Consider the following 14,678-nt stretch of genomic DNA (forward strand, 5'->3'; position numbering starts at 1 on the left):
AGAACAGTGTGTATGAAACGATATTCTCTATATAACAATAACTGCGCGTAGAGAAACCATTATCATGAAACTAAAACGAATAAGGAAGTGAATAATGAAGTTGATTCAAACAAGAAATTTGCACAAAATTGAAATTTATGCAAACTTTACCGGTCAAACGAAGAAAAAAAGTCTTTTGTCGTGTTTACATAACTGAACGGTTTTTCACATAAATTACCACAACAGTATTATTCTAGGTCGCATTGTAGGAACACTCAATGGAATGAGTTCATTAGTCGCGGTCATATAATTTTTCATGCTACGTTCGCCATACTTTTCATAATTCATCCACTTTTCGACGCCCTCAACATGTAAAATCCATCATTATACATAACTCGAAATAAAAAAAAGAAGTCAAGTTTTAGTGTGTTTATCGATATCGACCTCGGCATCGTCTCGGTTTAACAAAAATCGCACAAAAACTCGTTTACCACCTTTTTACCGCTTGTAATGTAAATTATCGTTGGACCGTTGGCTGGTAGTGTGCTAACCACAGATACCTTCGAATATACTGGGAGAAGTGCAAATGGTTTTTTGTAGTATACCGGAGCATACCGAGACCGACAATAAGGGAGGTACCGCATATACTTTTTAGTTGATTTTCTTGAAGAACTCGGAAAATAAAGAGACCCGTGTTTTTTCTTTTCTCGAAAAAATCAAAATTCGAAAAATTATCACTGGTTGAAGTTGAAAAAATTTTCACACCCGATCACACCCGCCATACAAATTGTTGTTGTAATCGTCATTTACATGGGAAGTATAAAGTGCCCTATAGAGGGTACTATTGCTCGAATCAAGAAAGACAAAAACACGGGTCCTTTTATTTTCCGAATTCTTCAAGAAAATGTAAAAAAAATGGAAAAAAAAATCTTTTTGTACCTCCCTTATTAGGCTTCGTTTTCCATTGTAACACGATGGTCACCACATGAAAATGCAGCATCATTATTGATCACAGCAATGTAAAATTACTCGTACGTCCTTGACCCAGGGCTTACTTTAGAGAATTAAAATTCTGAAAATTCCGAAAATTCTGAAAAAGTTCCGAAAAATTCTGAAAAAATTCCTAACAATTCCAAAATATTTTTTAAGAATTTTTTCAGAATTTTTCGGAACTTTTTCGGAATTTTCAGAATTTTAATTCTCTAAAGTCTGCCTTGACCTAAACAAAGTTTTGGCAAATTTAGGCTGTTTAGCAATACATTTGATCTAAAAAATTGACTGTCATTAAAATTATCACGATCAACCGGAAATGGTGTCGTATCGCTCAATCGCTGCCAAAAATGTAGTTTTTTCTCTTTAAATTAGCGTAATATATGATATGGGGATCGGAATTTTCATTAATAATTAGCACGCTTCGTGTAGCCGCTCAAAATCAAAACTGAGAAATACAATTTCACTAAATGAAAAGAGGTTGACCGAACAACGGCAGTGGCCGACATATTTTTTTTCTAGGCTATTCAGAAAAGAGACTAAAAGTCGCCATCATACCATCACAAGTAGGTTGATTTTGACCGCAACAGTATATATATATATCTGTTTGCTTGTTTCGAATCGATAAAATGGATTGAAATATTTAAATCCCCCATCCTGGATGTTAATGCAGCGAAATACGATTCCTTGATATATTCCTTTCGTTACAGTAAATCCCATATGTATGTTACATTGGCATATTAGGTTCTAAGCATTAATAACAGCAAATGAGTCATAATTCATGCATAAATGATGGTAATGATACTGCCTTGTATATTTGAAATTAATTGAACACTCGAACGTTACCCCATATCTACATTCGTCGTAGGCGATTATAATAATGCATTAAGTGTATTAAGTTACTGGCTTCCATCCTGAATTGGGTGAATCGGGTTGTCAGTATCATAAAATGCATGTTATAAAGAAAGACAGAGAGGTTACATAAGACAACACTGCATCTGATATCCTTCACTGTCTATATTTTACACCAGAATCGTTACCATTGTTCAAACGTAAATGGAATAAATTTGGAGTGCTGCTGCAACCAGATATCGAAAAAGCATAATTTAACTCAGACAATTTTTGCCTAGTAATTATTGACGTCATTAACAGATACGAACAATTCGAATATTGGCTTTTGTTCCACCTGAATGGGTAGATATCAACTAAATACGAACAAATTGCACCCGATAAAATACCGTAAATTATTGTCTTACCGAACTTTCAATATTGATTTCAATTCACATTCCATCGCAGGGATGATAAACGATTCGATAGCTTATGACATTTAGCTGTAAGCGCTGTCGTGTTACTATTGACACCATAATAGGAAACTTTGAACACCAAAAAAATCAAAAAAGAAAATTAAAATTGTTGCCTTTTCCCTTCACACAAACTGTATCCACACCTAATGACCACTATTTTGTTACTACTTTGGTCGTTGGTCATTTGTGAATGCTTGGTGTACAGGTGGCCGAACGCGCTTCGGTATAATTAACTACTGACTTGTCATATAGGTAAACAGACACACAAAAAGGACATATATTCATGAAAAAGGGTGATTATTTACGTCCATATTTCGAATGACAAAGCTAAAAATAATAAGCGGCTCTTCCACTGTGGTGTGGAACGTGGACAAAAAAAACGTGTTAAAGATTCATAACTCAGCCCAACACCCTTCTATTTAGCATCTAAACATTCAGAACAAATATTTTATTAATATCTATTGCACAGAACAGAGCTTATCATTTAATCATTCGTCCGTAAAAAAACGAAGTTATCAGGCGAGAGTAAGTCGTTCAATAAAACGTAATGCTCGTGTGGAGCACATTCAAATTTCAGAGAAATTAATGGAAACGATGCATGGCTATGTAATCCGTAGTATGTAATAGTGTCCACACAGCCTATGACTCGGATACAATTTGACTGTTTCTTTTATGTAATACAATAATCTGGTGGATGGTACACGACAGTTGAAATTGTGGGACAATGTTAAAATTTGAACATTAAATAACATTAAAGTGAGGGGGTGTGGTAATTTGCTTATTATTGTAAAGAACAGTGTTTCAAAATTGACGCTTTGCAATGAGCACCGATTACATTGCTCGCTTCATGATTTCACTGTATTATTAAATAAATTGGAAAAATAATCAGGTCACCAAACATAGGTTAATGGTTGTTTTAGTAATTTTCATGAAATTCACCACAATAAACGAGAAATACCTCAGACTAATATCTGCGTCATACTGTTCAAAGTATGCAGTGTTCAGGATCCAACCGAATTAAATACAAAGAAAAATATTTCATTTAAAATGGATTTGAAAATGTAATTACGCGATGCGGAAAATTTGCGTTCCAGAATAGACTTAATGGATTAATTCGGGAAAATTCCATTTGAAAGTGAAATTTTCAACTGATTCTCACCTGGCACTCGTTCTTTTCGTATAGTACGGTTGTGGATGAATGTGCGTTCGCTTCAAATTCAAATTTCGTTTCAACATCTTTAAGTTAAGAGAGATTTTGGTGAAAGTCGGGGAATTCGTGGAAATTATATTACCGTGTTTTTTCTTGAATGAATAAGTAATCACCCAATTATTTTACGGCAAACAGTTTTGCTCGTGTAATGCTGTAAGCCGATGTTCAGATGACGAAAGAAAATCCATTGCCACTCAAAAGGTCACCAAGAAAATCATTTCGAAATTGAAAAATTCTTCAATGAAAATCCTTTAATTCATAACGAGTTCGCGAAACATTCGTTAAAATACTTAAGAAAGAAAATTCTTAAATTTTGAAAGCCTTTGAAGTCGAGAAAATCAACTCTTCAGAGTTTCTCTTAAATGGATTTTTGTTTACCTTTAGAAAATAGAAAAATTCATTAAAACAGATGTGTCAACAAGAGCATGAATTGGATTTTCCTATTTTCCCCCACCAAATATTTTCAGGTTCGCATTTTTGCGACGAATCGTTTTTTAATTAACAGTTAACGCACAAAACACACTACACTCCGTTTGCTCACCGTTTACGCTATAACAATTGAAAGAAATGACAGTTTTCATTATTATTTCGAAAACGGCTATCAAAACGGAGTAGCTACGAATAGGCTTTCGTCAGCGGCACAAAAGGTTTATCTCTCTCCATTTTCACTAAAAAGAGTGGAACTGTAAGCTCTTTTGCCAAAAAAAAATCACTACAAAACTTTTCATGCCAGCAACGGTGTTGGGCGAAAGTAATGATTTTCGCCCAAAAGCATGAAAAGTGCTTTTTTACTACTAACTTAAGATTTTTGTTGTCTTGCACCCAGAAAGCGCGTCATTACGTTTTTCGGCTCGAAATAAAACTTCCCCACACCCCTCAACAAAAAATGTCCCAGCAAGACAGTAACTCCGATAAAATATTCTGTAATTTGACTTTCTGTGCGCCCTGTTTCCATCCGCAAATAGTAAATAAATTGTATATTACATGCATTGCTTGTTTACCAAAAATAGACAGTGCGATCGACATAAACTTATAAACGAAAAAAATATCGGTCGATTAGTGCGGAAGAGGTGAGTATTGCATGTGATTAGAAAATCGATTAATGGGCAAATATAATTAATTTACTACAACCGCACTATACCGCAAGTCTGATATATGATTTTATTTACCATATGAGTCTACTACACTGTATAGACTCTATATTATAGAGTGATGAACGGAAATAATCATTCTAGTATATCCATTCAGTAATTTCGCTTTTAAGCTTTTCTTTGTACATTTTATATTGCTCTGTGCTGGGTATATAATTTGAAATCATTTATGATTGTAATGACAGACTACAGAATGAATGAATATATATAAGTTACGTATTCCCTTTGTCTGTTAAATGTATGCTAACATTACCATTGATTTCGTTTGAATCAAGTTAATTGTAATGAACATATGAAAAAAAAGGAAATGTTGGAAAACACGAAAAGTCAAGCTAAAGCTTTGCTAAACATAGACACCTAGCCATTTCCAAATAAATTCAAAAAATATAGAAGAAGATCAGTGAATTTTGGTGGAGCTTTTGGTTAGGAAATATGATGCTATGAAAGTAAGTCAAGAGTCGATTAAGACGATAAAACTAATTTTAGACAATTTAAAACCGCATTTGGTCTTCGAAAGTCAAAAAATCATTTAGACTGCCGTTGATGTTTTGTATTAACGATTTTTCAGAGATTCTTTCCATTCAACGCTCGAAGAGCGTCCGACCAGTCCGACCTTGATATAATATCAGGTCTCTAATATGCTAATACAGCTGAGATTGTAAACAACAGCGTTCATTCGCAATAGCATACAGTTAAGCAACACTACTCAACCCTATTTTAGTAATTGCAAGTGCTACGGTGCTCTCACTGGCCTCTCTTCATAGAGAGAAAAGGTTTTAGGAGTTGTTTTGGCGTTAAAGGGATTAACACTAACCAAATTGTCGATTTACCCAATTATTGCGAGAGATCCATTTTCTCAAGAAAATTGTACATAAGATTGTGAAAAGAAAGATTTACTGAAGGCAACGCATTGTCTCTTATAACATTATTTCAGTAATACATATCATGATACGGAATTTCTTTTAACATTTTTAATATCACTACAGAACTGAACGTGGGAATTGGCGTTTTCAGGCAATCTATACAATTGCCGTACTTTATACACAAAAGTATTAAGTGAAAAGAAAAATGAAAAGCTGACGACGAGAAATTCGTTTTCCTAGAAAATGTATACAAAGGTTCCCTCGATGGAAATATAGTTCAAGAATTACATAACAATAAAGGAAAAGAAAATAGAAAGAACTATCTGCAGGATATAATGTGCTCTAATTGAAACACATTGTTATTACGCGGTACAAGCACCGTCAACTCTTCTATACAAAGTAAGTCTTTCTGAGCATATGATGTTTATTGTAACAATAGAATCGCATTTCCTTGTGCATTTCCACCCATGTCTTTGTTGCGAAAATTCAAATAACTTGAAAGAGTAAATGAATGTAGGTGGAAGTTGTAGGTGGCACACTGGTTAAAGAATTTTATCATCTCTTCCTGCTATGTTACATTAAAAAGCAAAGTAAATTTTACTCTTTCTGGCTTTGTACATAAAACAGTAATGGTTGGGTTTGATAATATCGACATTTTATTGAATTGAATCAGATGGGTTACCTGGCACTCTGTAGCTGTCCATGAGGAATAATTATCCCCAAAGACTTTTTGAAAAAGAAACGTTACAGTGACTTTCCAATGCAGCAATTCTGCACAACAAGAATTTGATGTAAACGTTACAGGAAAGGGCAATCAAATTTCACCCTAGGTCTGCTTCAGCTGATTTTTAGCTGATTCGCTTATTCAAACAAAACTGGTTATGTGTGTTTAGTTTATACAGATTTAACAGGAAATACATGCGCGTGGTAGTGGTAGAACCTTATAAACATGCATAGCCAGTTTTGTTTGGATTGGATGAATGAATCAGGTGCGGAAATCAGCTGAAGCTAATTTGAACTGAAATTTGATTGCTCTTTCCAGTATCGAGTTGGTGTAAATTTATTGTCTAGCCAAACTTCAGTGCGGCTAGTAAGATTTTATGAATGAAATTTTTTTAAATACCGCTTACGAAATGTGTGTCTTAAACAAACTTATTCCAACAATTTTATCGCAACGAAATACCAGTCTAGTTATGATCATACGAGGAATCTACTAATAAATTATTTAGGTTATCACCAGTGATCATTATTGAATAGTGAATCAATCAATCAAACCCATTGTCATTACTCAAACAAATTAGTTTTCCCCAAAAGCATATCATTTGCATATGAAAGCGGAAAATATTCCGATATTCATTCAGTGTGAAAATTGCGAATTTGTTTAAATTGAAAACCGTTTTGATGGATTGAAAATGGCAGCGCGCTTTTGCTGAACATTATTCATTTAACGAGCTATGCCAAGCAACATTTGAGGTGGAAAGCAGCTAATGAAAGAGTTATTTAAATTCTGTTTAATAGAGGCATAAAAAAACCTATAAATAGCAGAGCAGTTTATCATATGCTCCGCTGCTGTGAGATGAATTTTTACTTTTTTATTGCTAATTGTATAGTAGTGAATGCAAATTACATGCCCTTTTGATTGTTTTCGAAAATCAATTTATATTTCAAATAAATAACTCTGGTTGGTATCTATCGAGCCAACCGACAATGTAATGGGGCTTATTTGTTTTTACATTCATATTTGTTGAATATTGTGATTTACCTACACATATATCTTCATGTAACATCGATATGCATCGGCATATCTCTCTATCATTGTTATCAGTTAGTTCTTTAGTTGACACTGTTCAATAAACATCTTATTGAGATCACCACTGGTTTTACATATTTCAACTGGTTATGAAGCCCAGTTCACGTAAAATAAATAATTTTTCGTCGGTGAAAAACATTTTGTATAATTAAACAAATTCAAAAGTTTTTTAGTTTGGATAGATAGTTTTGGACGAAATTATTATTTATTCATTGCCAAAGTGGTTCATAAAACGTTATTGAACGGTTGTTTTTGTCTGTACATTGTGTAAAGAACCTGTTTGGCTCATATGATTTGCACGCTGGTCGTAAATTATCAAATATTATTCGTTGGACGTACTTTGCATGCAAAAATATCTCCATGGATGCATTTGGGATGGTCATGGTCAATTTATGGTCCACTAGAAAATATACGATTTGGGATACATTTACGAAGGCACCTGGACAATTTCGACATTAAGGTCAATACAAATCGAATAAATGGCGGATTGTTGAAATTCAGGACCGTTGGACTCGTGAAAGTCAGGCTATTTGAGATCGTGAGATAGAGAGATAGTAAATTACATCTTGGTACGTGAAAATAGTGGATTTTTGATACGAGACGGTATATTTTGGTTGCACAATCGGACACGAAAATTTAATTGATTTGGTGTATGCAATGGAAGTTTCCGGGGGCAACAAATAGCGGCAATCAAGGACGTTTGGTTCGCAATTAGCAAAGAACAAAGAACTCAGTAAAGCTCATCATCAAGGTCAGTCGGACAACACGTTGCTGAGTATTGAAAGCGTCATCGACTATTTTTTTCATCGCAGTTCATGTAATTTCATAGTCTGGAAGAACAATGGTTTTCATAGTCGATCCGCAAATAACATTAGACGATGTGGTGTATGGCGCTTGGCTCGTCATAGGTGTACAAAATGGAACGTTTGTCAAAGTGTTGTTCAACATTGGAAACGCTGGCATTTCGGACAATATTTTGCAGGAGATATGTCCAACATTGGAAAACAGTTCATGGGAGACTCGTGACGAAGTTCGTACAATTTCATTGGCTTTAGTCACATTGAATGAATCAGCTTGGGATGCTTGGCATTAAGTACGCAGAGGATGTTAGTGTGCTGTTCGAGAAGGATTCAGAGGACAAATCAGGGAAATCTGGCGAGATTTTAAGGGTGAAGTCCAAATGAATGAATCAAAAGCGATAAGTGACATCGAGTACGAGAAATATGCAAGTGAAATGACTGAGAAGGATTCAAAAGACAAAGACCAAAGACAAACGGGAATTTCAGTTTTCAATGTTTTGTGTTCCTAAAGTTGAATATTTTTTTTTATATTTTTCCGTTAGAGAGTGTGCTATCAATTTGTTTTTTTCTTTCGTAAAAGTTTTTTTTAATTGATGAAGAAGGTCAATAAATAGGGAGAGTAAAGGTAATTTTAAAATTTATTTGACCGTACGTTGTTTGTGTAAATTTTTGATTTATATAAGTGTAGATAAATAGGGAGAGTGTTGAATATTGTGATTTACCTACACATATATCTTCATGTAACATCGATATGCATCGGCATATCTCTCTATCATTGTTATCAGTTAGTTCTTTAGTTGACACTGTTCAATAAACATCTTATTGAGATTACCACTGGTTTTACATATTTCAACAATATTACATTTGAAACCAAGGTCCAATGCTAGTTGCTGGCGTGGCAAATCTATAAGCCAGTGAATCAATAATATAAAGCCCATGACTTTAATATTTAATGAGTTTTTGCATTCAAATTTAATATTGTAATTAGAACATGAATTGTGCTAGAAGGTCCTTGATTTGTGGCGTTTGTCGTATTCATATAAAATCGGTGAATCGATAGTTGAAATACTTCAGCTGTTTCGTCCACAAATCACAGTTAATTACCTTACTTTGCGTGACTATTGCCCAATTAAAATACAATCACTGATCCTTACGTAGGTACTGTATCAACAAAACTTATTTTTGTCAAATTGAAAGCTCTAATTTATGCAACCTTTGATCAAACTAGCGCATCAAAATTTGCCCAATTGAATGGTACAACATATACTATGCAGGTCAAAATAGTCGCATACAATAAATCCGCAACTGTCTATCGTCCTCACATGACCTAACTCCGTAAAGAAGTCTTAAGTCAGGACTCATCCTTGCCATTAGTTGAATCCATGTCAACTCATATAGTACGTATGCATGTAAACTTGATACATCCGGTTAGATGGTGTTAAGGCTAATCTGTTTGAATTTAGGGACATTGGCGTACAAAACCAAGAACAAATAATCCCTATGACTATGTATATGTACCTCGACTACTTTCATTTAGATTAGAAATAATTGCATCAGTGGAAAGGAATGGTTCAGGAATGGTGCTGGTATCTTAGAATGATTATTATGAAGTGAAATCATTACCAGCTGAAGTATTTTAATCATTTTGAGTTACACACTACGGTTCTAATTAACTTAATTAAGTTGTAGTGTAACGTGCCGATGTTACATCATGTACCTTTTTCTGTGCTAACAACCTAACATAATTATAATGAGAGAACAAGTGCACCGTTCTCTTCCGTTACTAACATAGTTACGAAGATTAAATGTAGGAATAAAGAACTGTAAAGGTAACATCAATTTGCATTTAAGCCATAAAGAGGGCTTTAAATGAGCTCTTGATGCTAAAGTAATCATCGAATTATAAAATATTTCGTCGTATTTAGGACCTGTATTACTAAAGTTACAAGCTGAATTATGTAGCATTAAAATGACACTCGGCTCCGCCTCGGACCGGTAAATTTCACACAACATTTCCATCATTTTATCTCATTGGTAATTAATGTACAAGTTTTCGATGCTGTGATGATATTGTTTCGAATGAATTTTGATAAAAGAATTCAAAGAATTCCGCCAAAATTGTTCACAACAAAAGGTAAGCAGGGGTGGAATTACGGCTGCAGTTATCTATGTAGAAAAGACTCTTTTCTACGTAGAAAAGATTCTTTTCTATATAGAAAAAGAATCTTTTTCAACTTAAAACGTTTGATTTTTAGAGGCAATAGTATGCGTAATACAAACTGACGATGAATTCAATCAAAACAATTATGCCTACTACGAATACGCATAAAATTGCCTCTAAAAATCAAACGTTTTAAGTTGAAAAAGATTCTTTTTCTATATAGAAAAGAATCTTTTCTACGTAGAAAAGAGTCTTTTCTATATAGAAAACTGCAGCCGTAATTCCACCCCAGAATACACTACAAAAATCTATTGATTTACGTAATAATGTTTGAAATTTCTTGTGCAAATAATATGTGAAAGTTGATCGAAATCGAAGGTTCAAGTTCGAAGATTTGGAGTATTTGTAACTAGTGCTCTCTTATAGGGTTTTCCAAGTATTATTTATGGAAAAAATAAATTTTTGAAATGTTTCTTCTGTGTTTTTAATGATTGATCAAGTGGTTGTGAGCTGGTTCCAAAAATTTTACTTCTCCACAAGGTTCACCATATTTACAGCTCCAGAATTAAAAGATTTTGAAGAATTTCTCAGGTATACAGGTTTCCCATCTGGACATACGGATGTATTCAGGTGTTGGTAGGATGTTTTCAAAAATTAAACCAACCCACTTGGTCCTCCATCTTCCCAGTTCTAGATCATCTGTGCACAAAAATAATAACTACTCGAGATTTGGATCTAAAATGAATAATTGACAAAGCTTCAATCGATTCAAAGCTTCTAACATTTTGGAAGAGTTTTCAGGCTTTGTTAGGCTTCTTATGGACTTTGAATGAGGAGGAATGTGGAGAAGAATGACTGACTAATTTGTAGTGTTGTTCAAATAACATTTATGTTAGTTTGTTCTCGGTTTCATTTTAATCAATTAAATTTGCAGTTATATACTTCGTTCGATAAAGAATAGTAGCGCTCAACACGAAACCAGGCCTTTTTATTGTGTTACAGGTCGGAGATTATAATTTTCCATGCAGACACTAAGGCACCGCAAATTAACAGGACAAACTTTTCGATTAATTTCGACGATGGAATGAGCTATTTCATTGGTGTCTCACTGCAAATAAAACCGTTTTCATATCACAGATTTTCACTTAGTTTAAACGACGATAAAAACACATTTACACGCGCTATGGTAATTATGGACAATTTCACTTTTTCTATTATATTGGCGAAATTATAAAAAAACGAATTTTATCGATCACATCAAAACGAACTAAAACAACCGAACGGACAACAAAACGTTTCCTTAAACAGCTAGTAATGTTTCACGAGTACAAGATTTTGCGGTCACACAATCGATCGAGCATTTTCTTTTGTTATACGTTGTCTAATCTTTAATAAATTATCTTCTGCCTTCCTTTTTTGTTAGCTATGTAAAGAACATGATTGCCTCACACAGCACTCGTTTTGCAGTTCGTCCGCTTGGAACCGTAACAAAGTTTCGACTAAAGTTTACTTTATTTCAGTTTTTTCTTCTCCATATATTTAAAACTCGTTTCGTCGCATTGGAGAAGTACTCTGCCGTTTGGCACACTATATGGGTAAATCTGTGTTAGTGGGTCTCGTCTCGTAATATAGTTGCACATATGTATATTGCTATCATATGATATTGAAACGTGCTATGCGATAGAGAAAGGACGAAAAGGATGTATATTCTTGTTGCGAAAAAGCTCTCTTGACTGTATCGTATATAATGCAAATTTTGCAGATGTATTCGTGCGAAAGTTCATTGTGGTAAACTAACATCCATGCATGTCGGTGTGTCGTTTTAAGCTTGAATTGATGCGAAAACATATCCGCAAGAGGAACGTAACAAAAACACATCCTTTTATATTTTCGGTTGAAATAAAACGAGAGTCAACGATCAATGGAGACGGTAGTAAAAACATTAAAATTTTATGGAATTTGAAGCAAAAAAGAATAGAACGTTTTTGTATGCGCTTGAAGTGTGGATACAATTTTCAATCCAATATAATTTCCAATGAAACATCGTATTTTTTCCATCTTTCCTTTCGTTCGTTCTTCCTCTTATTTTTAAAATTGAATCGATTGAAGGGTAAGGTTATTGTGGCACTTATTTCCTTGTTTACCGTGACTTAAACATGAAACTTGTGTTTAATGAATATCAAAGCAGGTACACTGTAAGCACAATTCAATTTGCACGTGCTGCAGCATAGAGAAATTTCAAAATAAATGAAAAGAAAACACCTTTCCGGCATCGTGTAGCTTTACAAATTAATGATTAAATAGAGCGAACATGCTTTCATTACTGCAACATGAATCTATTGACGATGGATTGGCTATTATTAAATTGAATTAGTTTAGTACAATAACAACCAAACTATGTTAAAAGCTTTAGATTTTATTGAACTCAAATAGTTTCAGTATCCAAATTAATCCAAAAATTGAATCGTTGGGAAAATGAGTTTTTGAAGAGGATTAAATTGAAATCGCTATCGCTACTTTATTCAAATTTAGGAACAAGATTTAGGAAGATTAACTGGAATTTTAATTTTTTTTTATTGGAACTGTAGACTACATAGACTACAATATGATTGGGAAATCCATTTAGGATTTTTTTTTAAACTTCAGCCACGGCAGAGTAAAATAAACCAGGCAATAACCTAATACACTGGATGAAAATGAACTCAAATGAACACTGACATATATTGAAAAATTTTCTTCGCAAAAAATATAGGGCTGCTAGATTATTCAGGTCCCTACTCAAATCAGCGCTCCTGCCTGGTTAACTTTACTCTCTCGTGCTTCAGCTTATTTTGCGAAACTTTGGGAAGTTTAAGAACTTTGAGGAATTTTAGTGAACTTTTATGTCCCTCGTCTTAGCACCTGAGAGATTGTAGTACAGAGCGAGAATTATACGATATATTGCTACATAATATACAATCAAGTGCGTATACGTATATCACGGTGCGGTTGAATGAATTTTAACTGATTATTTCGATGCGCTTTTGATATTTTTGGATATTATTAGTCAGGTTGGAGCCCTGAACAAGGTTCCACAAAAATTTTTGATTTTCATCCGTACCGTCGGTGACAGTGGTGCATAGCCCATCCTGTCTACAGAGAGAGTGGTGGAAAACTGGTTATGGTTGCAATCGGTAGTGCCTGAAATTCTAATAACAATTGTACAAAAAAATTTTACCATTAGTGCAAGGGAAGCCGGCAAAGACACGCTAAATTAAAAAAAACGTGATTTTCAAACAGTCATACAGGCGTGGATACTTGAGGGATGAAGCTAATAAATAGTTCTCTCAGTAAAGCAACATCTCCTCTACCAATGACCAAAAAATTATGCACAAAATTTCGTCGTAGAAGGACACATTTCACTTATTCACGCAACATGTCGGCACTGTTGACATGAGTCATTGCAAGTGTGGTGTCGATGGACAGCTGAGATTTCCAGCATTTCAGAATTTCAGAATTTCAGAATGCCTCTGAAACTCGCAAATTTTACTAAACATGAGGGAAAAACTTTGAGCTACTGTCGGCCTCTGCGTAGACTGTCTCCAAAAATCATTTTTTCGTAATTGGTAGAGGAGATGTTGCTCTACTGCGAGAACTATTTATTAGCTTCATCCCTCAAGTATCCACGCCTGTATGACTGTTTGAAAATCACGTTTTTTAAACTTTAGCGTGTCTTTGCCGGCTTCCCTTGCACTAATGGTAAAAATTTTTTGTACAATTGTTATTAGAATTTCAGGCACTACCGATTGCAACCATAACCAGTTTTGTACCACTCTCTCTGTCGACAGGATGGGCTATGCACCATTGTCACCGACGGTACGGATGAAAATAAAAAATTTTTGTGGAACCTTGTTCAGGGCTCCGAGCTGACTAATAATATCCAAAAATATCAAAAGTGCATCGAAATAATCAGTTAAAATTCATTCAACCGCACCGTGATATATGAATAATAACGTGGATATGCCACGCCATGTGGAATAACTTGGACCAAATTGCTTAATTCACAGTACAATTAGGGAATGTACGCTTATTCTTACAACCCATTGTTGTAACACAACTAATTGTAAGTGTCAGATTGACCATTCAAATTTAAATCATAATTAAATACACTCTAAAGCACCTCGTTGGACTGTAGAGGCGCTACAATTTTTTTCAGTACTTTTCGCTATATTTTCTAATGGTTCAACTTCACTCTGGTAAAATATCCATGAAATGTCATAGCAATCAAAATGATTAATAAAAAATCGAGTATAGTGCTGACATCGGCAAGACGAAATGTAATAGAGTCATACAAATCCCTAAAATATTTTATTGCATTGGAATACATCAACATTAATGCTTAGTTTCCTCTTACCAAAAAAGTACTCCGTG

General features: G+C 34.3%; 1 protein-coding gene and 1 long non-coding RNA gene across 2 annotated transcripts in view; one reads left to right on the forward strand and one right to left on the reverse strand.

Moving 5' to 3' along the window:
• The window catches only part of LOC119069490, a 35,731-nt gene extending 25,409 nt beyond the window's left edge, over positions 1-10,322 (forward strand). Inside the window, exon 2 of the long non-coding RNA XR_005086343.1 lies at positions 10,250-10,322. This is a non-coding gene — a long non-coding RNA (uncharacterized LOC119069490). The remainder of the gene's footprint in view (positions 1-10,249) is intronic.
• Positions 1-14,678, reverse strand: part of LOC119069183 (odorant receptor 94b-like) — a 416,993-nt gene that overhangs the window by 135,602 nt on the left and 266,713 nt on the right. The gene's annotated exons all lie outside the window — the stretch shown is intronic.

The sequence above is a fragment of the Bradysia coprophila genome, chromosome II (assembly GCF_014529535.1).
Source record: "Bradysia coprophila strain Holo2 chromosome II, BU_Bcop_v1, whole genome shotgun sequence".
Taxonomy (NCBI): Eukaryota; Metazoa; Arthropoda; class Insecta; order Diptera; family Sciaridae; genus Bradysia; species Bradysia coprophila.